Raw genomic sequence first — 26,853 nt, 5'->3', positions numbered from 1 at the left:
CACTTGTGCTAGGCTGCAGTTATCAGCCCTGAGATGGGAGAGGAGATAGCTGTCTAGCCCAAGATTCTATCACTATACTCAGGTAAAGATTCTTGTCTCCCAAAAGAGAAGTTCAAAAACTTAAAAAAAAAAAATGCATTTATTGAATGCTTGTTTTGTGCCACTTGAAGGAACTATAGATAAAATGTATCTATTTCTTAAAAGAGAGAGAAAAAGGTAACACTTCATTGCATTTGAGGAACATAAGAGCATGGATTGCAGAAGGCAAAAGTAAATGTAAAGGTAATTACAATGCAACATGTTGAATAATTGGATATTAGAAGCACCCTTGTCACTCTATCTTATATTATGGTAATTGGCATTAAAATCACCTTGAGAAAAGAGACCTTCTCTTACTCAAATACTGCATTTTCTATAGAACCTAGTGTTTGAATGAGCATTCCTCACGTTAAAGGAAAAGTCAAATTGCTGAAATAGCTGCTATGTAGTTGACTATATCAACCACACTGCAAAGATATAAAGTTAGTTAATTTTTTAAATGTTTACTCTAGATATTAAAAGTGAGCTAAAGCAAGAATCTCTGTGGGAAAAGACATATATGTGGTATACAAGCCTTGCAGAACATCCACGGCTGGACATCCAAAGCCATGGGGGCCACTTCGTTTATTTTACAATTAGTAAAGGGCCCGGGAGTTTTGGAGGAAGTGGAAAAGGGCCTATGAGGATATTCAAGTAAGGTAGACAGGAGCCAGATGAAAGGCAATTCAGGCAAAGGTCGAAAGGAAGGATATTTTGATTATAATTAACAAGAATCAATGGACTATTAAGCGGTAGAAGTAGCAGTTGTGAATAAGGAAGGTAAGCATTCAAAACCTATGAAAAATTTGGAAATAACTTTATTGATAGCCAAAAATATTCCCTGCAAGAGAGTACTCATGTTAAGCTAAGTTGTTTAAAACAATTCATCTTTTGAGTGGAAGACGATGAGGCTGTCAGGTCTCATTGAGAGCATCTTGTATAGGTTATTTAGCTAGAAGTAGGTGCCTGATAGTACTACAGAAAGAGATGCTATTTCTGCAAGGGATAATAGCAATATTTTATTGAAGTGCTAGTCAAGCCATCTATATTAAAGGACTATTTTTTAAGATTTCTAATTCATCGTAGGCCAATGTAAAATCCAATAAAAAATAGAAAAAGTGAAAAAGACATATAAAATATAAGCTTAATTTTCTCCTCATAATGATGAAAATTAGGTATGTGATCACACATAGATACAAGGGAGTCTTGGAAATATAATTACTGACTGGACATCCACCTCCCAACAGTAACTGTGTTATAGAAGAGGAAGCATGAGCTTTGGTGGACAGCCAGTTCACTGCATTGCCTCATCAAAAACTAATCAGTGTCTTGGCTCAGTCCATCTTTTGTTATAAGAGTAATGACAACAATTATCATAATGACAGAAAAAAAGTCAATATTTATTGAGAATATCCTATATATCAAGCATAAAGCTAAGGGTTTTTTAGTTATGATTTTATTTTAAATAAATAAATAAATAAATAAATTGTCATTTCAGTTATTAGTAAGGATTTATCAAAAGTATTTGGGTCTAGTTGACTCTGAGTGAGGTAATAAAAGGAACTTCTAGACTTTTATGGCTAAAGGCTGGATTTTAGAAGAAAATCGCTCATGAAAGAGCATGTATATATCCTCCCCTTGTTTAATTGCTTCCCACTGTGAATTTATCAATAGGGAAACAGGATTTCAAACATACGCCAAAGGTTTGTGGAGGGAGATTCTCTGGCTTGTATAGAATTGGGGATGGATGAGAGAATGAGTTAAAGCAGTGCTATTTTTCTTTCCACTTTGGCAGGGAAATATATAAGACAATGAGAAGTCTCTCCTCATATGTTTTGACATACTTTCTCTATGATCATTTATCAACATCCCAGGCTGGATAGGGCATAAGGAAAATTTCCATAATTAACACATCAAAAAGTCATTTGATCTGACTGGGAAAATAATGTCACATGGTTTCCAAGGAGAATTTTTAAATATCTTCCCAAACATTGCCATTTTCCCTTTCCTCCTTAAAAAAATATTTTAACTTGGAATATTCTTAATTTGACATTACAAAAAAGAAATGTGTCTGAAATGAAATGGGAACTGGAAAAGTAGAAAATAAAATGAGTGAACTTACTTTTCCCTGTACAATCTTATCATTCTGACCTATAAGCCCGGGGCTATATTTTAGCTGCATTGATGTGTCAACAAAAGCATTTGAGGAGGCATTCTGCTTCCTTGTTGTTGTTTCCATTTTAACAAAAAGAAAAATCCAGATAATCTACAAAATCATAACTTTTCTCTGAGACCATCAGAGAGTAGAGGTCATAGGACACTCCACTCCAGGAACCAAATTAAATAAGGTGACATCAGGGCACTGCTGAAGTGTGATGCATTGAAGTTAAATATAGCAACAACAACAAAACAACCCCACAAACTCAGTTTAATTATTGACCTGATTGACTTATTGACTTAGAGACAATATCAAACAATCTAACACAAGAATAATTAGAGCCCTAAAGGAACAAGAGAGAAAACAGGCAGAATAAATGTTTAAAGAGATAATGGCAGAGAATTTTTATAATTTTTTATAAATTTAAACAACATTTTCCACAAGATTCTGCATTCTCACACCTAGGCATACCTAAGAGAAATCAAAAAGTATTCCCACCCACAGATAAATACCTGAATATTTATGACAGATTTATTCACAACATCCACAAACTAGAAATAACCAAAATGTCAATTAACTGGTATATGGATACACAAATTGTGTTATATCCATGTAGTGGAATGATCCTCAGCAATAAAAAGGAGCAAACTATTGATACATGCAGCAAAATATTTGAATCTCAAAAGCATTATGCTGAGTTAAAGAAACTAGATACAAAAGCCTACATGATTCCATTCACATGACATTCTGGAAAACACAATACTATACTGTCAGTATACAGTTGGATCACTGGCTACCAGGGGCTGAGTGAGACGAGGGGGAATTGTCTACAAAGGGTTATAAGGAAACTTTTTGGGGTGATGGAAATATTCTAAATCTTCCTTGTGGTGCAGAAACATGACTATTTGTCAAATCTCATTGAACTGTATAATAAAAAATATAAATTTTATTATAAGTAAATGATACCTCAGTAAACCTGATTTAAATAATTTGGGAGAAATTAAGGACAGCATGGAAGTCCTAGATGGAAATATTTTGATAGAATAAGGTCTCACCAGTACAATTCTTCTCCTAAAATTGTGAGGAAGTCTTTCTGCTTAATTAAGGGAACTTCCTGGATTTATTAGTTCACTGGTATCTTTGAAAACAGGCAAAGCAGGATATTGGCTACTACTTCAGAGAATACAGTTTTTGAAGAGCTATCAATGAACTGGAAATAATAAGGTGACAGACTTGTAGGAAGAACCCAGAGTGTGATAACACAGCTTACCTACAATACTGTGTCTTTAAAATGGCTCTAAGACCTTTAGATTTTTTTAAATGGTCCCCTAGGAATCTTTTGAAAGACATAAGCTTTCAAATTACATTGAGTCACCTCAACTGATTATAAAGAAAATAGGAAGTTAAAGCTGAGAGGAAAGTGGATTACTTTACCTCTTAAAAACATGTTTTTGGATAAAAGTTCTTAAAAGAAGCTTTGTACCTTCTTACTCAGAATTTCACTTTGTAAATCTAAAATAAGGGGAAAAAATTTAAAATGTATGAGAATGTTTATAAATATTAATTTAATAGTAAAAAGTTTGAAATATCTTAAATTTTTTAAAATGTACAGAAATTATAATATTATGAAAATTGTGAATAACATCAATGAATTGTGTTGCTCTCTTTAAAATCATTAAGAAGGCTGTACATTAACATGTAAATGCTTAAGATTATAGTGTTGGTACATATTCAGAAGAACACAAAGTTAGATGTGAAATGTGATTATGTCAAAAACAATCAAAACCACATTCACAAAAAATATGAAGGAACTTTTATATTAAATAATGTTGGTCATTCTAGGACTGATAGTTAATGGATGTGTCCTTTTCTTTATTTCACTTACTTTTGCATGGTACTAATTAATGTTAATTTTGCGTGAAAAATGTTTTTTGAAAATCTTACACTTTCAGTATTTTGTCCCCAAAGTAGTCCAGAAGAGCTTAGATCATATGTGAAGTCATAGATCTGGGATGAAAGCTCTGTTCTTGTCTGAGAAGCAAGGTTAGATCTCAGTGAGAAAAGATGACTGTGGTAGAGAGGGCAATTCAAAGAGAAAGATCCCTCAGTTGACTTTAACTGGTAAGCTTTTGTTCTTGTTGCAGGCTGTGATACAATGCATATTAGACAACCATCAGTTATTTGAGGGTCTCTAAGAAAACCATAATGTTTAACTATTTACATTAGGTAATTGATCTAAAATAAAAGGCAAGAGATAATGAGATGATTTGTATTAAGAGTAAGATAAAAGCAGTCATCATTTATATAATAGATTGAAAAAATATACCTTGATGACTAAATGCCTAAAAATGTAAAGCATGTTCATAAATATAATCTAGTGTGTAGGCAGTAGATGCTGTAGATAATCTTACCATTCCCAGATATTTCTTGTGGCTAAAATAGAAATTAAGCAACATAACCTAGAACCTAAGCTTAAACTCTATGGTATTAAAAAATAACCTAAAGGCCAAATACTTGGTTTAATTCCACAATGAGAATGCCATAAGCTTATTACTCAAATAAGACTCTCTTGGATTATCTATGTGATCTACCAAAATAGAGCTCTGCAAATCTGCTCTGATTGATAGTTGTGGTTAAGTTTACAACTGGCTCATAGATATTCACTGTTTTCCTTTTTTCTCCAAGTTCCCAAGCCTTATTCTGAAAGAGCATACTCTTTATTTTGTTGAATTTGCTCACTCATTCGCCACACTGTAATATGGAGTTCCTGAGAAAACTGCCATCTTCTTAGATAACCTCTCTTCTCTCAGCCACACGGAGTCAGAGCACCTGAATCATGTCGAGACATTCATTGTGGTCCATCTTGTTGAACATGGCCCTTCATTTGGCACTGGGCACACGTGAGCCAATCACAGCTTTTCTCCATGATATTTTGAATAAGCTAACAATAGAATCCCATTTCCCTCATGTGGCAAAGGTGAGAAGATGAAAACCTTGGAGCTGCCCATGGCTGCCTCTGTTCTGGAGGCGTGGAAAAGGTGGCTTGGATGAAGCCGACTCACAGACAAGATACAGAGAACACTCAGAGGACCTTCGAGTCCCTGGTTTCAGTTCTCTCTCAGATCTGCTCTACCTGATCTTGCCTAGATTGATTTCTTGGGTCAATAACCTCTTTTATTGGGTCCAAGCACATTTAAATTTGATTAATGTTACCAAATATTATCCATCACATCTTAGCTTATGCAGAAATAGTCATACTTATCTATGATTAGGAGGTAATAATATGAACGAAATAAAGGGTCAAGAAAATCAACTGGACAATAAATAGGTAGAAAAAGTAAATAATGTATTCATATAGGGTAACAGTGAAAATGATAGAAAGAGTATTTGAGTGAGCCTGCAGAATAATAATATTAATTGTAAAAAGAAAAACAGAAATGGTTATAGTTTATTGAAAGCTTATTATGTGCCAGGTACTGAACCATGGCCTGGACATATCTGGATAAACCTTTGTAAATTATTACCTTAGTGAACTTTTTAGTAAACCCCTGAGATGGGAATCACTGTTTTCATTTTACGAATGGGGAGTCTAGGAGAGGTGACTGCACTTACTTCAGACCATCTAGTAAATGAAGGCCAGAACTTGAACTAAGATCTGTCTGATTCCAAGTCTGTATTAAGCCTTGAGTACCAGACAAAGCAGATTAGCTTTGTTCTGTAGACAGTAGAGGATGACTAAATTTTGTGTGTGTGTGTGTGTGTGTGTGTGTGTGTAAAGCAGAACCCACCTTTATAAAAGCTGTGTTTTTACAAGATGAATTTTCACAGTGATGTTAAGAAGCCATTCAGGAAGCTCAAGCAATGGTCCCTGTGTGAGATGATACTTGAAAATGTTTATAAGTAAAATTACAGGTCTGTGAGTGTCAGAAAACTTCCCACTCTCTGTAAATTACAGGGTCAGATCTTGTATGTATAGTTCACTATTCCCCAGGAAATGTATATGATAAGAACTCTGATGGTGAAAGTGAATGTATCAGATTTCTTACCTGATCAACCATTACAGCAGCAAGATCATCCTTTATAGAAAGGATGAACACTATAATAGAACACTAAGAACACTAATTAAAATTAATGTAGAACATAGAACACTAATTAAAAAAGGCATGGCCCCCTGAAACAGATCCAGTGATGCGATCCTACCCAGCTTGAAATCACATGTCATCGCTGAGTTGATTGAAAGTACTGCTTGTCCCCGTCCTCCCATTTGTCTAGAAAAACACTTCTTTGTGCAGACTGCATCTCATTACTCCTCATTTCTTCCCCCTTGCTTGTATTTTGAAATCATCAGAAAGATAAGGAATTGATTAATACTTTATCATAGTCCTGGTGAAGATAACACACCTTTACTATCTGTTTGATTTTTCTCTATTTCCCCCCAAAGGAGTGTAACACGAAAACAGAGCAAAGAGGAGTTCAACTTTGAATCTTTAGCACAAACTATGACTGAAGAAATTATGTACTTTCAACATACACTTATTAAACATCTAGCGTATAGTAGGCATTGTGTTATATTTTAGGACACATGGGGTTATCAACCTCATTGAGCTTTCAGGTTGGTAAGGGGCAAGTCCAGTTTACGTGAGATCAACCAATGGATTAAGACAAAGGATAGTTTGCATAAGCTAAGTAGCTAATGTTACTTATTCTTGACTTATGCAGTAAGTCAAGAATGCAACATTTTACTCAGATCGCCTGAATTAAAGCCAGCTTAGAGCCTAAGGCATCACTAAGTTCCTCGGAGGAGTCAGTGACAGAAACAGTAGATTTTCTAATTATCACTGAAAGGTGGTTATAATCCACACTGCCCCTGTGTGACACTTCTTCATCCACAGTGAGGATTTGGTTTCACTCTGGGCTATTCATACATCAGCAGACCATCAGATGGCTTCCCCAGTTCTGGGGATCCTGTCAGAGCTAAGGGCATCAAATGGTAATTTTTCTGTTCTCCAGCTCCAAGGAGGCACACACAAAGCCAAAATACAGCCTCAAATGAATTTAAAGGCAGGAGTTTTTCCCTAGAAAAGGAAAGAGGAAGAACTCAGACTGATGTAGTATTCAAAGCAACTTGATATTGACTCAACATTTGGATTAAATAGATAAATATGTTTGTTCACAGCAATGAGTTTATGACTGTTGTAGTCAAACCTTGTGTATAGATGCAGGGATGTTTCTATAAGTTCTTTACAGTAGGGATTTAGGGATGGCAGTCTGGTTTTGAATGAAATAAAAGGGGGTATTATTTCAATAAAATTTGTTTAACACTTCCTATAAGTTTTTGAAAAAAATATTGTTCTTCATATTAAGCAATGAGAGGACAGGTCTCGAGTTTGGGCGGTTAGTTTGTACCCTGATGGGGCCAGTGCCGCAGCCCACGATGCCTTCTTCCACCAGCCACTCCTTGGTCCTCTCACTTAGTGACATTATTGGCTATTTTAGAATGTCTGACAAAGTCTGGGTTCATCCAAGTTTAACACAACTGATTTCTGGTTTGTAGCTTTACTTTTCAGTCAGTTTTCAATGATTTTATCTACCGGACATCAAACAAACATTCTAACTGAAATTTTCACAAAAATAACAGAATTGGACAATTGTGACATTAGGTAATCATAGCCCAAAGCTACATTGTTACATTGAGAATAAGCAACTATATTAAAACCAAATATGCAATTTAATCATTGTAAAAATCAAAGCAAGTCATGGCAACCATTTCAGAACTTATCTAGAAATCTATTAGTGGGAATTGTAAATATTGAAATATGGCATTTTATAGGTATAAATGAATTTTAGCAAATTAATTTGGCATCTCTACAATAAACTCTGTACACTTTGAAAATATTGCTCCTAAAATTATCAAGGAATAACTTGTCATTTAGGCAATGAAAAGAGCTAATTTTACTGAGTGTGTACTGCGGACAAATTTTTAACGATAGCTCATATTTACTGAGTGCTTACCATGTGCCCAGCACTATAGTCTAGCATTTCATATATTTTCTCATTATCCAATATTTTGATAAGAAAATTGAAATACAGATAGCTTAAGCAACTTGACCAGAGTAAAATATAAGAACTGAAGCCATAATTTAAACTTGGTCAGTCTGATTCCAGAATATTTGCTTATAACCCTTATCCTAAATGGAGAAAGAAACAATGTGATTTTTTCAGAATGATGTGTTAATCAAATTGCGTTTAACAAAGAAACTCATGATCATATTATCATTTTGCCTGTATTTTTCAGCTTTAGCCATTGGGAGCTCTTTCAGTAGGGTCCTGTGTGATCAGCCCCGTCTTTGACACACTCTCCTTTTTGTGATTTTGTTTTGAGCGCTTGCTTACTGTCTGGCATTATAAGGTGCCCCAGGTTCATGTCAGGTTCATCTCCTGCCCCAGTGTTAAAATCATCCCTTTCTTCTAGGAGCCCTGGTTCTTTTATTGTAGAGTGGTATTAAAACCAAGATCTGGGTAGTAGCTGTGACAGGTGTCATTGCCATAGCCCTTCTCAGCAGACAAAGCAAGAAATATCTGTGTGTATACTAACCCATGTATACTGACATATCTATACATATTTCTATATGTATCTGTCTGTATCTGCATTAAGCTAAACACAAGTTCATACTGTTTCCAACTCTGATTCAGAAGTTCTAGCCTTCTCCCCTTGTTTGTTTGTAACCTCCTGCTCCAACAGTGAGAAACCTCGCTCCCACCATCAGCCATCCACTTACTTAATTGCTTAATTCCAGTATATATGTACAGTGTTTTGATATCACAGTATTTATTCCATCCTAGTATCCTCTGGCCTCCTAAATGATTTATTTTTAATTGCACACATTAGGATTCACTCTTTGTGAAAATACATAAAACTTTACAGCACAAATTCATAGTGTCAAGGATCCACCACTATAGTATCATGCGGAATATTTTCATAAATAAATTAATGAGGAGAACAGACAAATCTTTAGCATAGATGAATTTCAAATAATTATGTAGATAGTACACCCTCAAGGAGATAGAGCGTAACTTCCTATTCCTTGAGTGTGGGCCGTACCTAGTGATTTCCTCCTCAAGAGTACAGTGTGGAAAGCGGGAGGGGGAGAGTGACTTTACAGTGGAGTCACCTGACAAACACTACCTTAGCCAGGTGATCCGTATCAGCATCAACAGTAAAAAATCACATTGGTGGCATGTACCTTTGTCATGATGTGATGGGAATGGCCCTTTATCTCTGTGGCCTTTCTCCCCAAAACCCATAACCCCAGTCTAATCATGAGAAAAACATCAGATAATACCCAGTTGAGGGATATTCTGAAAAATATGTAATTAGTACTTCTCAAAATTGACAAGGTCATGAAAAACAAGGCAAATCTGAGAAATGGTTACAGTTTAGAGGAGCTTAAGGAGACAGGATGACCAAGTGCAATCTGGTATCCTGGATAAAGGACATTAGGTAAAAGGAAGAAAATATGAATAAAAGTATGGAGTTTAGTTAATAATAATACTATATATTAGCTCATTAATTTTGATCAATGCACTGTACTTATGTAAGATGCTAACTATAGGGGAAAACAGGAGGGTAGTATTTGAGAACTCTACTTTCTTCAACTTTTCTGCAAATCTAAAACTATTCTAATATAAAAAGTGTATTTTAAAAAAGGAACATAAAAATGAAGAACAACATTTAAAGAAGCATAACTCTAGCACAGATTAACTTCTTACAAACGAAATAATTATGAATCAAAGTGGTGATGAGAAATCTCTTGGAAAGGGTAACTCTTTAAGATTCTAACTTAGAATTTGAGGAAAAATAGACATGAGCAAATTGGTGGCAAGAAGTTGTTCCACATTGGAGATGAGTTTTGAGAAATGGATTGGATGAAATTTTTAAAATTTGCTAACAGTCAACATATATGAAAAAGACATCAAATGTAATGACCATCTCTATTTTCAGGACTATACAAATATTTGAAGTGTGTAATTGGCAAATAAGATTTAGACAAATCTAAGCTTCACAGGTTTCTGGAAAAAGATGATAGTGCTTTTCAGAGAAGATGTTAATGGATCGGCTGAACTCTGTTGGTACACTATAGTAAGTTCCTTGAAAAGGCCAAACATTGTGAAATTAGTGAAGGTGATTTTACTTCTCATTTTCTGGAGATTTCACTGAGTTCTAAGTAGAAAACTTATTCAAAGGTGCTAGCTTTTACATACCTTTAAAAACAAGGCCTTTTATAAAAACCCAAAGAATTTTTTCCCTTCTGGTAGTCATTATGATTCCTATTCCTTTCTTCATCAATAGATGAATTCATGGGATATTTTATTTTCCTTCTTCATTAGGCAGAGATTGTCTGAAGTATTTCTGCTGGCAGACAATGAGAATTTGGTGGTGCCTCTTAAACTTGGATTTGCATCCTGCAGATAAGCAATTGTTCTTACACATTTCAACTGAGCAACCTTCTCCCCATTAATTACAATTTTACTATCAATTTCCTCAGAGTGAAAAAGAAGGGGCATAAGAAGTACTAAGTTGACACATGTGCCTTTTTGAAAGTTTCTCTTTTCATGACTGTTCGAAGTCCCAACTTTATGACAGTTGTGATTCTAAAAGAATCAGCACAAAGTGACAGTAATCCTTTTCATAAAAAAACTAAAAATAGAACTATCATATGACCCAGCAATCCCACTACTGGGCATACACCCTGAGAAAACCATAATGCAAAAAGACACATGTACCACAATGTTCATTGCAGCACTATTTACAATAGCTAGGACATGGAAGCAACCTAAATGTCCATCGACAGATGAATGGATAAAGAAGATGTGGCACATATATGCAATGGAATATTACTCATCCATAAAAAGAAACGAAACTGAGTTATTTGTAGTGAGGTGGATGGACGTAGAGTCTGTCATACAGAGTGAGGTTAAGTCAGAAAGAGAAAGTTAAATACCATATGCTAACTCATATATATGGAATCTAAAAAAATGGTACCGATGAACCTAGTGGCAGGGCAGGAATAAAGTCACAGACATAGAGAACGGACTTGAGGACACAGGGAGGGGGAAGGGTTAGCTGGGACAAAGTGAGAGTAGCATTGACATATATACACTACCAAATCTAAAATAGATAGCTAGTGGGAAGCAGCAGCATAGCACAGGGAGATCAGCTCGGTGCTCTGCGATGACCTAGAGGGGTGGGATAGGGAGGATGGGAGGGAGGCTCAAGAGGGAGGGGATATGGGGACATATGTATGCATGTGGCTGATTCACTTTGTTGTACAACAGAAACTAACACAGCATTGTGAAGCAATTATATTCCAGTAAAGATGTATTAAAAAAATAATGAGGGTTTGCTAACTTTTGGAAGAAGTCCTACAATGTATGAAAATATTAAATTCCAGCAAGGGGTCACATCCTACCTCCAGTTGATTATAAGACAGGCAGAGCTTATTCTGGATGGACAGAATTTTGGCAACCACTGCAGCCAATCCCTTAAAATGGCCACTAAACTTCCATCTCCTAGTTACTAATTTTTACACAGATTTTTGCTTAAATATAGCCTCGTGAATGCACAGCTGCAGAGGATGTGCAAAACAGCCAAAATTGTACACATTGCAATCTGTGAGGGATTTTTTTTTTTCCTTTCTTTTTATGTCTGGGGCGTTGTTTCAAACAATCATGTGGATGCTGTCTTTGGCAACCGGCCATGTTTCTCACACATTCATAAAGCAATTGGAACGGCAGTACCTGGCCACTGTTCACAGAGAGGCAGATAATATGAAACAGCTGCTCTTCTGTTGAAATCATTATCGAGTGTCAGGCTGAGATATGAGTGGGCTATGGTCTGAGGATCATCAACGAATAATGACAAAGTGGGTTTTCAAAGAAGTGATCGGAGCTTCCTCTTGCACGTTTGCACAGGAGCTGCCTCTGGGGAACTCAGGAAGAACCTTACATGTCAACTGGGGTTGCTGTCACATTGACTTTGGCACAAAAAAGAACAGCCATATCCTTGTTAAGCAGGATATTCTACAGTGACTTTGGGGAGTTTATGGTTCCTAAGGAGTATAGTTTATAGTATATGTGTGACTGGAAACAGAGAAATCCGAATTTCCAAAGATTCATGGACCTGTGTAGTAACTACTCACTTTCCTGAAGATAAAAATTATTAACTACATCACTTGGTGGCAGTTTGTATGTGTGCATGTGCGTGCATGTGTGTATGTGTGACACATACCATTCTATCTTCTATCTGTGGCATATGTAGCAAATAATTTAGTAAACATTCATTATACACCATCTCTATATATACTAGGCAGTGAACTAGAAAAGGAGCTACAAAAAGAATGAAGCATGGCCATGCCTGCCCATATGGAATGTATTTTAATGAAGGAGACAGAGTTTCACATAGCAATGTGAAAAAGTTATAAGAGAAGTATGAACATAGTTTATTCTTCCTTTTAAACTCCCAGAGTACCCACATTGCTCAGGAGATAGAAGAATGAAATAGCTTCAGAGAAAATAGCACTTCAGCTGTTTCTTAAAGAGTCAGTAGGTCACCAAGTTGAGCAGTTTGAGTAGAAGGAGAAGTGTGGTAGAAGATTTGGGGAGAGTGCTTCGAGGTCAGTAACATGACCTGCAAAGGAGGGGACAAAACCACAAAGAATGTTATTTGAGAATAGTAGGTTTGGAGCAAAAAGTGAGTATGAAGCAGAAAGAAGCTGAGATTTGAGAGGGGGATTGCCAACAGATTTTGAGTATTTGTACTGAGACGTTTGGATTTAACTACTGTCAGCCAGCCTGGCCCTGTGTGTTCCTATGTAAATAATTCCCCAAATAAGCTCTGTTGAAAAAAAAAAAAAAGTTCTATTGGAGAATGCATTAGTAGAACTGTGACGGTATGTCCCCATCTTAGAGATTCACAATGCATATTAGGAAATAAAAACCTTGAGGGAGACTTACAATAAATAAAGCAGTTTATCTAGGCAAGAGGAGCCAATCAAAAGATTTAAAGGAAGGATGCGTGCTAATAAGGCTTATTTTTAGGAGCGAATTCTACCAGCATTGTGGAAAATGAACTAAAGGCAGGAAGCCTGGGAGAAGGGAGCAATATTAATGAGTCCATAGGACAGTGATGAGACTCCGGGAAGAAGAAGTGACAATAGGGATGGAAAGCATTGGAAATATTTCTCAGGAAATATAAGATCTGCTCAATGAGAATGAAGGCGGATGTAGATACAATACCACGTTTTCCACTGGACCACAATAAGTTTGTAGAAGTAGTGTATTGCCTGATTGATTGTGGTAAAATGAGCTATCAAATTGAATATCTCTATGTTTCACACTGGGCTTGACATTTTAAAAATCTTATCTCATTTTTTCTTCAACAACAATCCCAGAGATTCTATGATGATAGCATTGGGATCTAGAACACACATTGGAGAAGAACTTGCCGCTAAAATCGGCACCTCATTGCAGATGCAGATGGTGGCCCCTACCCTGCTTTGGGTAAGAGAGTCTTTAAACCCTTATGTGGCCATGCTTTAAAGACTAGAAAGTTTGCTAATAGCAATGGGGAAAGATAGATGTTAGAAAATAGATGTTTGTAGTCAAATGTTTGCAATGCTGCCCTATTTTCAAAAAGGCCATTCAGCTAGTAGACTCAGCTCTTCACAACTTCTCCAAAAATCAGGATGAAGAATGGAGTCTTCTTAACAGCCAAACCCGATGACATAAAGGTCTTGTGCAAGTGTTTGTGCATCTAACTTAATGGACAATATTTTGGATTTTCACCAGGGCCATAATTTCATTCATTTCAGACCTAATCATTAAGTAAGTTGTAATCTAGTTCCTCAGACTTTGGTGATGGAATGCACAGTCAGAGATGAGCAGTAAAGTGCAGCTACCAGAGCTGGCACAGGGAGAGAATAAAGTAATAAACACAGAGGGAGGGAGAGGCCGCCTGGGGATACCTAGGAGAAAGGATAACCATTTCTGGAAGAAAAAAATATTTGAAGAAAAGAGCACATGCTAAGTAGCAAATTTAGGAAGGGAAGACACAAATAGCATGGTAAGAGTGAAGTGTCAAGGGCATTCTTTTACGTGTCTGTTTATTTCATGAAATGTATTAGGTGCCTTCGAGGTGCCAGCCTCTGTGCTTATGTCTGGGTGAACTGAAATATACGAGACATAAAACATGTAGGTGAAAATGCTGATCTGATCTTCCCTACTGAGGCTTTGCTGTAAAGACTTAAAAGGTAGCCTTTCCTTCTCACCAAGGAATTCTCTCCAACACCACACTTGAGGGGTTGCTGAAAAGAGAGTGAGTATCCCAGTGTACTGTATCTGAGTGTTGCCACAACTGCAGAGCATAACGGGGATCAGATTGCCCTATAGTTTAGGATATGCTGGAGCCTAGAATCATTCTTGTTCGATATTTGCCATAGTATGCAGTGATTGCTGGTGATTTCTGATAGCACAGACATTTTTTAAAATTTTTATTTATTTAAAAAAATTTTATTTTATATTGGAGTATAGTTGATTAACAATATTGTGTTAGTTTCAGGTGTACAGCAAAGTGATTCAGTTATACATACATCCATTCTTTAAAAAAATTTTTCCCATTTAGGTTATTACAGAGTATTGAACAGAGTTCCCTGTGCTATACAATAGTTCTTTGTTGGTTATCTATTTTAAATACAGCTGTGTGTACATGTCGATCCCAAACTCCCAATCTATCCCTCCCCTACACCCTTCCCCCCGGTAACCATAAGTTTGTTCTCTGAGTCCGTGAGTCTGTTTCTGTTTTATAAATAAGTTCATTCATATCATTTTTTAAGATTCTGCATATAAGTGGAATCATACGGTACTGTCTGTCTTTCTCTGTCTGACTTACTACACTTAGTATGATAATCTCCAGGTCCATTCATGTTGCTGCAAATGGCATTATCTTATTCGTTTTTTATGGCTGAGTAACATTCCATTGTATATATGTACCACATCTTCTTTATCCATTCATCTGTTGGTGGACATTTTGGTTGCTTCCATGTTTTGGCTATTGTAAACAGCACTGCATTGAATATTGGAGTGCGTGTATTTTTTTGAACTATGTTTTTCTCCAGATATATGCCCAGGAATGGGATTGCTATATCATATGGTAGCTCTATTTTTAGTTTTTTAAGGAACCACCTTACTGTTCTCCATAGTGGCTGTACCAATTTACATTCCCATCAACAGCATAGGAGGGTTCCCTTTTCTCAACACCCTCACCAGCATTTATTGTTTGTAGATTTTTTGATGATGGCCATTCTAACTGGCGTGAGGTGATACCTCATTGTAGTTTTGATTTGCATTTCTCTAATAATTAGCAATGCTGAACAACTTTTCATGTGCTTCTTGGTCATCTGTATGTCTTCTTTGGAGAAATGTCTGTTTAGGTCTTCTGCCCATTTTTTATTGGGTTGTTTCTTAGATATTGAGCCACATGAGTTATTTGTAAATTTTGGAGATTAATTCCTTGGCATTCTCATCGTTTGCAAATATTTTATCCCATTCTGTGAGTTGGATTTTTGTTTATGGTTTCCTTTGCTGTGCAAAAGCTTTTAAAGTTTAATTAGGCCCCATTTGTTTATTTTTGGTTTTATTTCCACTACTCTAGGAGACGGATTGGAAAAGATACTGCTGTGATTTGTGTCAAAGAGTATTCTGCCTGTGTTTTCCTCTAAGAGTTTTATAGTATCTGGTCTTATATTTAGGTCTTTAATCCATTTTGAGTTTATTTAAAACCTTAATGGACTGACTCCTGTTAGCCTGGAATCACTCGCATTCCCTCTGCGTTTTGGAGCAATATTTCCTGGAATCCACTTCTTTGTAAGACTAACTACCAAAAGATATGGAAAGTGGAAGTGAATGGTCATTAACCTTAGGAGGTGCTTATAGCCAGGTGAATGTAGACAGATAGGAAAATACTAGAGGTTTCCTAGAGAGATTCTCTTATTTCTTGATGATACATTGCTAAATAAATAACACTCTAAAGTGTACTAGTTAAAGATAATTGTCTAAAGATGCAGTTAACTATAAAGAGTTGCTTATTATAAAACAGCTGCACAGACAGTAAAACTATATTTTGGTAATTGAATTCAGGACATCACTTCTGTGCTAGGATTAACACAGAGATGAAACATTCAACGAATTTATAACAGCATTATAGACAATGTCTCTTTCTCAGGTTCCAACAGAGAGCTAGAGAAGAAGATGAGCTCCTCAATCAAGAATACCCTTAGTTTTTGCTTTCTTTGATATCAGGTCAACAATTCCAATTTTGACAGAAATTAAGACATTTCACCCAAGGACAAGGAGTCTTTCCATGCTCACAATATAATGAAAAAACTGATTGTAGTTTAAGCGACCATTCACACAGCCTCAGTTTATCATCCTAAAGACTAGGAAGGTATAAGCCAGGTGTTTTTGTAGATGGTAGAGGCAGGGGGAGAAGAATGAAAGTAATCAGATGAGAAGCACCAAAGACAAACTCACTCCCTTCTTAATATTTCAGAGAGGGCTGGCCTAAACGCAGTCATGATAGCAAGGTCACCATGCAAAAAGACCGACCATTTTCTACCACATCTATGCAGACACCATTAACTGACTTAAATAAACTCACCTCCAAGAGGAATGAAGTTAATTCTATTCATGATGAGAAATATTGAAGGATTTATAATCACAAAATTTGAAAAACATAAGCATTTTAATATGGGTGTCTGAAAGAAAATCATAGAATAGGTTTTTCACCCAATGTGACTGTTTTCCTTGGGGTCATAGCTTTATGGTCTTTGAACTGATTAGATTAATGCTGATCTTCACGGTAATCCTACTTTAAAATGTCAAACTAGGATCAAGAGGCTAACTGTCTTGTTTGAGAGACTCATTCATGGTAACATTTTATAGCATAAAGATGAAGCAGCTAACAAGTCACTAATGGCAAGCTTTGTGTATTCAAAAGACATACCAAAACACTAAACTGAATTTTTTTAATGGCAAAGAAATAAGAAAAACTTTCATACCTGGGTCATTTCCTCTGCATGAAAAGAACCCTTCTGTAGGACCTTGCCAGAGAAAACACATTTTTATTCACATGCAGAAAAGGGTTCTGTGGCCATGGAGCTGAATCAGAATTTTGAGTAATTCCAAAACACAAGTTTTTTTTTTTTTTCCTCTGCCTTTCCATTTTCTACTCCATCTATGAATCCATTTATGTCGAAGCTGAAGAAAGATTTGAAATCATTCCCCAAATCCTTAAATGCCTCCATCTGAATCGACATCAGTGAAAGACATAGTACCTGATGTGAATATTGTCCAGCCGGGAGTCCTGGTTTCCTTCGGTCACACTAGCCAAAGGAAAGTTGGTCCAGGCCCTTCTCTTCCCAACTGCTAACACATAATGCGTGTTTTAATACCCTGAGACATAAACCTCACCTCCCTTTCTCCACGATGTAAGTCCTTGACTCTTTCTTTCAAGGATGAATCCTGAAGGATTTCGGGAGCTAATTGTCACAGCATTTACAAGTCTAATCACAATGATAAAGAGGGAGTGTTTGGCCTTTACAGTTTTCTAAAGTGCATATACTGAAAGCATGAAATATTGTTTCACGAATGCCAAAGAGCAGACGCTTGTTCTTTACACTTGATTCGAATGAGGTCTTTTGAGATCCAATGCTTATTTTGAAAGATTAATGCAGGCTATAATCAATACAGTCAAACTTCAGCACTTTAGTGTATTTAATACTGAAAGTCCAGGAGAGAAAAAGAATAATTGGACATTTAAAAATACAGAGTAGGGGGCTTCCCTGGTGGCGCAGTGGTTGAGAATCTGCCTGCCAGTGCAGGGGACACGGGTTCGAGCCCTGGTCTGGGAAGATCCCACATGCCGCGGAGCAACTGGGCCCGTGAGCCACAATTACTGAGCCTGCACGTCTGGAGCCTGTGCTCTGCAACAAGAGAGGCTGCGATAGTGAGAAGCCCACGCACCGTGATGAAGAGTGGTCCCCTCTCGCCGCAGCTAGAGAAAGCCCTTGCACAGAAACGAAGACCCAACACAGCCAAAAATAAAATTAATTAATTAATTAATTAAAAAAAAAAAAACAAAACAGGGTAGGTAATAATGCTTTTTGACAGTCATGGTGCTGATCACCAACTAAAATGGCTTGATAAAAATAGACCATTTCACTTGAAGTTTCAGATAATTCTCAGTTCCTATGAGAAATATTGACACAAGGCATACCCCTGTTACCGTCTCCACTGATATGGGTAGCCGATGTGTTTACAGTTACCTATAAAGTATAATCCCATGCACATATCTTATGTTTTTATTGGTGTGTTTTGCTGTCTCTATGATCACCATCAACCTTTCAGTCTGCAGTAAAAACAGGCTACAATACAGAGGTGGACAATGTGACCACCATCAACCTTTCAGTCTGCAGTAAAAACAGGCTACAATACAGAAGTAGACAATGATCAGGAAACAGTAACAGACACGTTGTAAATCTATCAAACTTCAAACTTTTGAACCAAATGTTTATTAATTTAGAAATCCCATTTCCCCAACACGCTACACAGAGACTGGTTGCATTAGGCCTGAGAGATCTGCAAATACATGTCACACCTAAGAAAACTTTAAGTACATGTTGAGTTTGTGGAAAGTCTTCAAGAAAGCAGGGACAGCAGTGCAGGTCAGAGGAAGTGTTGGTCTTTGGAGTCTGGCATCCCAGCTTTGACTCCTACCGTGATCCAAGTATATATGTGATCTTGGGCAAGTTGTTGTTCTTCAGTGAGCATCTGTGTCCACATCTGTAAAATGAGAATACTAACACCTAACTTTTGATGACAGTTTGTGAGCATTCAGATAGGTGAAGAATAAAAAGCACCTGGCTTAATAAATGATAGTTGATTGAAGTATTATAATTTTTCTATGAAAATAGCTTCTAAATTTTAGGGAGAAAAATCTATTTTCTCCCTACCCTCATCCATTCATCTCCCCCTGCCTCTGAGGAAAAAAAAGTTATCTTATTAGAGGCAAAACCAGTAGATCTCACAGGAATGGGTAGATTTACGCTTACTACTGTGCTCTGTGTTAACGTCTGTCTCTTATTTAGGACCCTAGATGGTCGTCCTCTACAGAAAGGGAAATTCTCAATGATATATAAATAAGTCTAGTCCTCCACTGAGAGCAGCAAATTCCCTGCTTGAAAGATTACCTTGGCTTCTAACAAAAATATGCACGCTGCTAGTTTCTTTCCATAGCACTCCCCCACCCGAGAGAATATTTATCATCTTTAAAACAAAGTTGCTGTGAGTTGCTGGGTCCATCCTACCACTGAGCCTTGGAGAACACTCCAAAACCACTTGCAGTCGCAGGGGTACACCGCAGGCTTTTAACTAACATTTTTTAAGGCCATGAGCCAAGAGCCAGATCCGACTGATATCAAGAAGTCTAAACAATTCCACACCAACATGCCCACACTTCTGTTTCAATAATCACACGAGGTTCTCCTCATCTTAGCAATAATGGAGTTTTGTGAGGCTCTCTGCCCCAGACCACTCTTGTGCCACATGTCATAGGTCACCTAATGACATTTCATCATTCAATTTTAATAGAAAAATTGCAGAATGCAATTCAAATATATTTTCCTGGACAGTTCCAAAGCACTTCTGTCTTAGCTAGGCTGCCAGATAAAAGAATAACTTCAGAAAATTGCTCTCTTTCTCTCCACTTTTTTAAAAAGTTAAAAACCTTTTGGGGTTTATTTCCACTTTTATGTATGTTCAGTATTTTAAATGTTCATTGGATATAAGCTTTAAAACATTTTGCAAATCATTTATCAGCTCAATAACTGTACAAAATCTGAAATGCTCTAACACTTTGTGATTCTATGTATCCCAAGCTTAACTACTGGATTACTTTTATTGAAAGAAGTTGTACATGTTTAGACTTGGTGTGGGTCTGCTACCCTGATCCAATGAGACCCTTCCAATTGGAAAGTCATTGGAGTTTTGACATGACTGACACAAGTTTTTAATAAGGCATCCTGTAAGGAGTATTAATATTTAAAATAGCTCTGATTTCTAAGTACAAGAACTTTCATCTATGACAATTAGTTGGGAATGATTGCATATATATTGGAATTACCCTGAATTGCAGAATAACTACAAAGGCCAATTACAGTTGGTTTTCAAATTTTCCTATTAATGTAAGTACAGAGATTAAAAAATGGTATGACGTATTTGTTTTTTAATGTCTTCAGCTGACCATAAAACATTAATAATTTCTAGTGGAAAGTCTTTCAGTGTGTTATATAACCAAGCAAATAAATAGCCTTGGGATCTTGGGAGTTGACTTAAACCATCATTATGTTTTAAGTAAAACCTACTTTTGCTATTGTCTTTAAAATTAAACAATGACTCCATATTTTACCAAAGGTAAATGTTTTAAAATTATTAATTTTTCCCAATTAGCTTTAAAACACTTCAGTCACTATAAAAATCTTACTGATACCTTAACCATAAAATATATATTTTGTAAAATGATTTCTTCCTGATAAATTGATAAAACATTTAAAACTTAATGTTCTATCTAGTTTCAACAAATGAAATGAAATGTATGGAGAAGCAGAAAAGAGCTATATATTGAAATTTCCAGAAGGGAAAACATACATCATTTTCTTCTGACTCAGTAGATGCAGAACTCAGCCACTGACTTAAGAAAATAATAGTTTATCAGAGTGGGTGTGGAAGAGCATTTGTAACTTGTTGGGTTTAGAGTCAGGAGGTCATACACATCTGCTCCCAAAATGACTAACATACCTCATTTTAAAAAGCAAGCATGCCTAGTGCTAATAAATAAATCAATTCACAAGAAAACGCCAGAAGAGGGGACAAGAGTCTGGCAACTCAGAATGTTTTCGGAACGTCTTTGCCAGGTAAACTGTTGCTATGGCCAGGCTTCTAAGAGTGGCAGCCATGAGAAGGGAACAGAGCTTCTCAGGCATTTCATCCTCAGTTCTCAATTTAAGGCAATGAGTGAAATTCAGCAGAAAACTGCATTGACTGAATTTGGGATGCATACACACTTGATCTTTTTGGTTAACTTAATTGTGCTAATCATCAAAGTAAGGAAGATTAAATAAGAATAATGCAAGATTTCTTTTTAAAAAATCCTCAAAAACAAAGCTTTAGTATAAACCTCATTAACATTCTTTACTCATTCTTTATTCTTTATACTGAAAGTCAAGAAGGTATGATTTTCTCATAAAGTTAATTTAGAAAAAATCACATACAAATCCCCTCCCCCCAAATTACAATTGAAATTGAATTGCTAAATATTTAAGGATTTCTCTATCACAGATTCTCTAAATCTATATCCAGAATTTGGCAGGATACAGCATGTAAACAATAAGTTACCTATGTCTGAATTCTTGGCCTGAAGTTATTTAATGGAAAGTTGCTTGAGCTTTTTTTAGTCTGGTTGTTGAAATTTCAAATGTAAAGATTAGCTCACTTTGTTATCCTGAGAAATATCATTGGATATGTAAAGACTAATTAGTGGAGAGAAAACAAAGCAAGAAATGTTTACAATGGCCTATAGAAAGAAAGTATCAAAAACAACCGAATTCTTGCCAGAGAAGTATTTGGCAAATTAAAGAATTTCTATATCTTAAGTGTACCTTAAGCTAAATTTTAGTAATTAATTTGTTGGGTAAATATTCACTTTATCATGTTTTATGTAAATTTACTCCACTAGCTTTTTTCGTATTATCTACTTTTCAATATCCACTATCGCCCATATTCTCAACTCTACATATCAGAATACAGGATGTTAACTGCAAAATAAAAGTCAGAAGATAGACTTATTGAGAATTAAAATGAAGTTATGTGAAGTGTCAGAGTATTTTCTTCAAAATGATCATACATTTTGGATATTTATAATAACACTGATTTGAAATGCTTATTTCTGTTGTTTTCAAAGGAAAATCAGCAGTTAGCTGATATTGGATCAGAAAATGGAAAATGGTTTCTGTGATTATCTTTTTAGATATATATGTGTGTGTGTGTATACATATATGTATATATATATAGACATAAATAAAGCATGTTGGTCCTGATGGAGGATATTTATTCTCTAAGCTTCACATCTGTTATGTGATCAGAGTTACCATTAGTGAAGCGAGGATTGACCATGGAGCTGTGTTTGCCATCTCGGAATGCAGTAGTTCAGGCATGAAACTAATTCTAGGTGATGGCAATGTTAACAGAGAAGGACACTGAAGAACCTTAAGGTTCACAACAACAACAACAAAAATTCAAAATAATTATAGAGGCTCTCCCCACAAATATCTGACTTCAGATCTCTAGGACTAACTTATTAAGAAAGGCCTATTCTGATTCTCAGTTTCACAAAAACACTCTGAAAATTTACTTTTCTTAACTAATTTTAACAGAAATAAAACCAGTATTTGATATATTTTTGTGTGACAAAGATCATTGCTGATTGAATAATGGTCATATTGTAAGGTGAGTTTGAATTCCCTAGGATGACCTTATGAATGTGTTCGTATCCAGACAGCTCTTTCCACTGAGAAGACTGGACCAAAATAGGGAGGACTAGGTGCTGATCTTCTCAGCTGGTTCACTAATCTAGTCATTCTCCAAACCAATACATGGACATGAGGAGGACTAGAGGTCATCAAATACTGATGATTGATCAAAATGAGTAAAGTGAAAGATCTCAAACTAAAAGAAACCTGAGTGTGTATATGTATAGATGATAGACAGATGATAGATGGATAGATAGAGATATAGTTGGTCTATTTTTTTCTTTGTTTGTTTCATTTTCACTGAACTTGGGGGGAATGATGTCCCCTAAAATTCCATTTCCCAGTTACCGGCATACCTAACAGAGCTCTGAAACATATTTATTGGATTCTTAAATTAAACTGAGAGGTATTCCTTATTACATAAAAACTCCTGCATTTAATGTCCTTTACAAATTTACTGAAAGATATTCTCTTTTAAAATGCTTAATAATCATGGAAAATGTGTGTGTGTGTGGGTATGAGTGTTTATACATGTGCATAATAGAATAATGATATAAAATTCACAATAGTGCTTACTTCTGGAGAGAGGCCGTTAAGTGATTGAACTAATTCCATACTAGTTGGTGAGGAGCTGCTACTCTAGCTCCTGGGAGTATCCTCTCTCCCCTGCCTCCCTACATCCCTCATCGGTATCTCCCCTACCCAGCTCTCTTCAGCATCCAGGCACCGAAGTGTTGCCCACTTTCACATAGCAAGGGGTCTCCAAAGCCAACTCCAGAAGTTTGGCAAGCATCAGTTCTCTTTGTCTGTCTCTCTGTTTTCCTGTTGTTAGGTAATTTGTTTATTATTTGCTATTGTTTTATTTCTTGGGTTGAGTTGTGGATTTATGGGTGTTGATTACATAATGAATTAAACACACATCAACTAAAAGAAGGGGAAGAGGTCAAAAAGACAGGAGGACAAGTGACTTGAGTATCCTTCTGTGTTTGTGATAGTTTTTCCTGAGCTTTGTGACTTATTGCATAATACACTTCAGTTCCTTTTTCTCCTCTGCTTCTAACTGGGACCCAGCCAGGAAATTTATCCTACATGTTTTCCTGGGAGACGTAATCCTGACTGACATCATCAATACTGGAAGCACTGCCCAGGGAGTGAGAGTCAATATTAATTATTATTACTTATCGAGCATTGACTGCATACTTCTTATTGCCTAAAACACAGGAGACAAGGTCTCTGGCCTGAGGGTGTACAAAAACCTTCAATTAGTGAGACAGGAGAGTCTAACTAAGTTAAGTTGTGTTCTCTCTACTGGCTGCCTAGCTGTTTCTACTCACATAATGGTGAAACATGACCAGATCATTACATTAATCCTTGCTAGAGCTCTTGCTCAAAGAGTTATGGTTTTTGTTGCTTTTGGTTTTGACTTTTATCATCTATTTGCCTGGCTTTAATGCATTTGTACACCCTTACATATAGGCAGCTTTTTAAATGATGCTAATTGAGGAATTCTAAATGATTCACGGTTCCACTCTATCTCCAATAAAAATGTTTGCCAACATTTGATTCTAGCTATGTTTCTGAGAATATACTGAGTAGTTTACATGTATTATTTTATCTAATGTTCACTAATTTTTAAAAACCTGGGTATAAGAGTAAGAGTTTGTAAGAATAAGAACATATAAATGGTTTGAAACAGTAGGGATAAGAAAAAAGCAGAGTCGTTTTTAGGAAGAAATTTTTCACTTTGTTAATAGGCATATTTAGATAATGAAAAGTGAATTTTCTCACTTGCCCAACAGTCTGAGAATTGTCTCTGAGAGAGTTTGTAAGTATAGTGTTCTGCTGGTGGAAGTAAACAGTAATCTGGACGTTTTTATCCAGAAACTGGAGAATCTAACCACTGAGATACTTTAAATTTGGAAATAGAGATATGAGGAAAAGAAAAGGAGATGTCCCACAAAAGCACTGGAGGCTGGGGCCCAACTGAAGGCAAGGCCATCTAGAAATTCCCCAAGGCAGGGAATAGGGAAGAAGTTTTTCAGGACAATGATACCTGATATTCTATTTTAATCTATTCTACGTGTTGAGTTATAACTCAGTCCTCTCTGCTAACCCAAACTTTGAGTAAAACCTATTATATACTCCTGCTGCCAGTGGCACTTCTATAGAATGAATAGAAGTGTGGAATAGGTGGAATTTCTAAAATGACCCTTCAGTGATGTCCTAACTTAATCTACAGAACCTGCTTATGCATCAAGATATCACCCCTGTGCTTATATTATATCATCTAGTTGCTCTTGGGGTAGGGAGATTATCCAGGTCAATCTGATCTAATCACATGAGTCCATAAAAGGAGAGAGCTTTCTCTGACTGGTAGCAGAAAAGAGAGTCAGAGAGACATGGAGCCTGAAAAGGACTCACACCATTGTTTCTTTGAAGATGAATGCAGTCAAGTGAGAAGGAATGTGATGGCCTTGAGAAATTGAGAGAGGCCCCTGGCTGACAGCCAACAAGGAAACTGAGACCTTAGTCCTACAACTGCAAAGAACTGAATTCTGCCAACATAAATGAGCTTGAAAGTGGATTCTTTCCCAGAGACTCCAGCCAGCACCATTATTTTAGCCCTGAGCATAGAATCCAGTCTAGCTTACTCAAGTCTGCACATCTGTGAGCTAATAAATGGGTGTTGTTTTAAGCCATCAAGTTTGTGGTAATTTGTTATACAGAAATAGAAAACTAATATGAGTCATAATAATGATCGGCCAAAAAAAAAAAAAAAAAAGAATGGACATAGACAAGGAATCAAGAGATAAGACAGAGAGCATAAAAGAGGAATAGGATAGAGAAGAAAGATGGAGAGAGATGTGTAAGCTGCATTAGGAGGGCTCAAGGTTTCCCACAGTAGAATGAATGCTTATTCATTCTATTTAAATATCAAATGAGTGTGAACACCTGCCTAGTGTTCATATTTGGGGGAATAGCCTGTGGAAAAGATATAAAGTTATTGATTTCATTTTATGAAAGTATTGGAAAGTGGGGATTTTAGTGACCTGGGGCATGAGGGAAGGTAGAATATATAAAACTAACTGGGGTGAATATATAAAACTGTGTTTATCCTACTTTGAAGCAATCTTTTTTTTCACTTGGAAATTGTGGAAATTGAAAGAGTAAAAACTATAAACTGTAGTTTGCCATCTCATATTTCAGAGATATGAAATATCTCCAAGATCAAGTAAAGTATCAAGTAAACCTACATGTAAAAGTAGGCTCTTGATTGTAATGATATTACAGTTGCAATTGGATGACATTAAGACCAGAATATCAAAGATTAGAATATCTATCTATCTATCTATCTATCTATCTATCTATCTATCTATCTATCTATCTATTTTCTGAAGACTGCCGGTTAAACATGGAACACTCATCACACATATTCACTGCTAATCCCATCAGAATCTCTACTAAAATGTCAGTTAAAGGATTTTTGAAAAGTAAAAACCTGAAAGTACAAAGAAAACAGGAGAGACAAATACAGCAACGCAATGTTGGAAACCAGAAAACATTTGGATGGATGTTATTGACTTATAGGTGGTAATGCAGATCAGAAAAAAACTGTAAACCAGCAATGGGGGAGGCCAGCTCCAAGCTCATTTGTGATATAGAGCCCTGGAAAGGCTCAGGATTGAAGGCACCAGGTACAGCTGATATTAGCGGAATAGGTCATGCTGAAAACAGGTGTACTGTTTGAATGCCTCTGAGACCATATCCCACACTCTGTAAAGTTGCTTGCTCCCCACTACCCTTCACAGCCGAAGACTGGAAATTTACTTTCTGGGGATTGGTAGAAACACTTTAATCCTGAGAATACAAGTTACAGGTGAGGATGGGATATCATAATGAAAACAGGGATTTATTAAAAGACCACGTTAAGTGGCCATGTCTCTGGTCCCCTTTTTTCACTAGACAAAACCTTGGCAC

General features: G+C 36.3%; 1 long non-coding RNA gene across 1 annotated transcript; it reads left to right on the top strand.

Annotated features, from left to right (window-relative positions):
* Nucleotides 1–6: 6 nt before the first annotated feature.
* On the top strand, nt 7–25,666 carry LOC309657864. The gene is made up of 2 exons (XR_014261931.1): nt 7–6,922; nt 6,960–25,666. It is a non-coding gene; the product is annotated as an uncharacterized lncRNA (long non-coding RNA).
* The last annotated feature ends 1,187 nt before the right edge of the window (nt 25,667–26,853 follow it).

The sequence above is a fragment of the Balaenoptera physalus genome, assembly GCF_965194825.1.
Source record: "Balaenoptera physalus genome assembly, chromosome: 3".
NCBI lineage: Eukaryota > Metazoa > Chordata > Mammalia > Artiodactyla > Balaenopteridae > Balaenoptera > Balaenoptera physalus.
The sequence above is the reverse complement of the archived record's forward strand: the minus strand, read 5'-3'. Positions and strand labels throughout refer to the sequence as shown.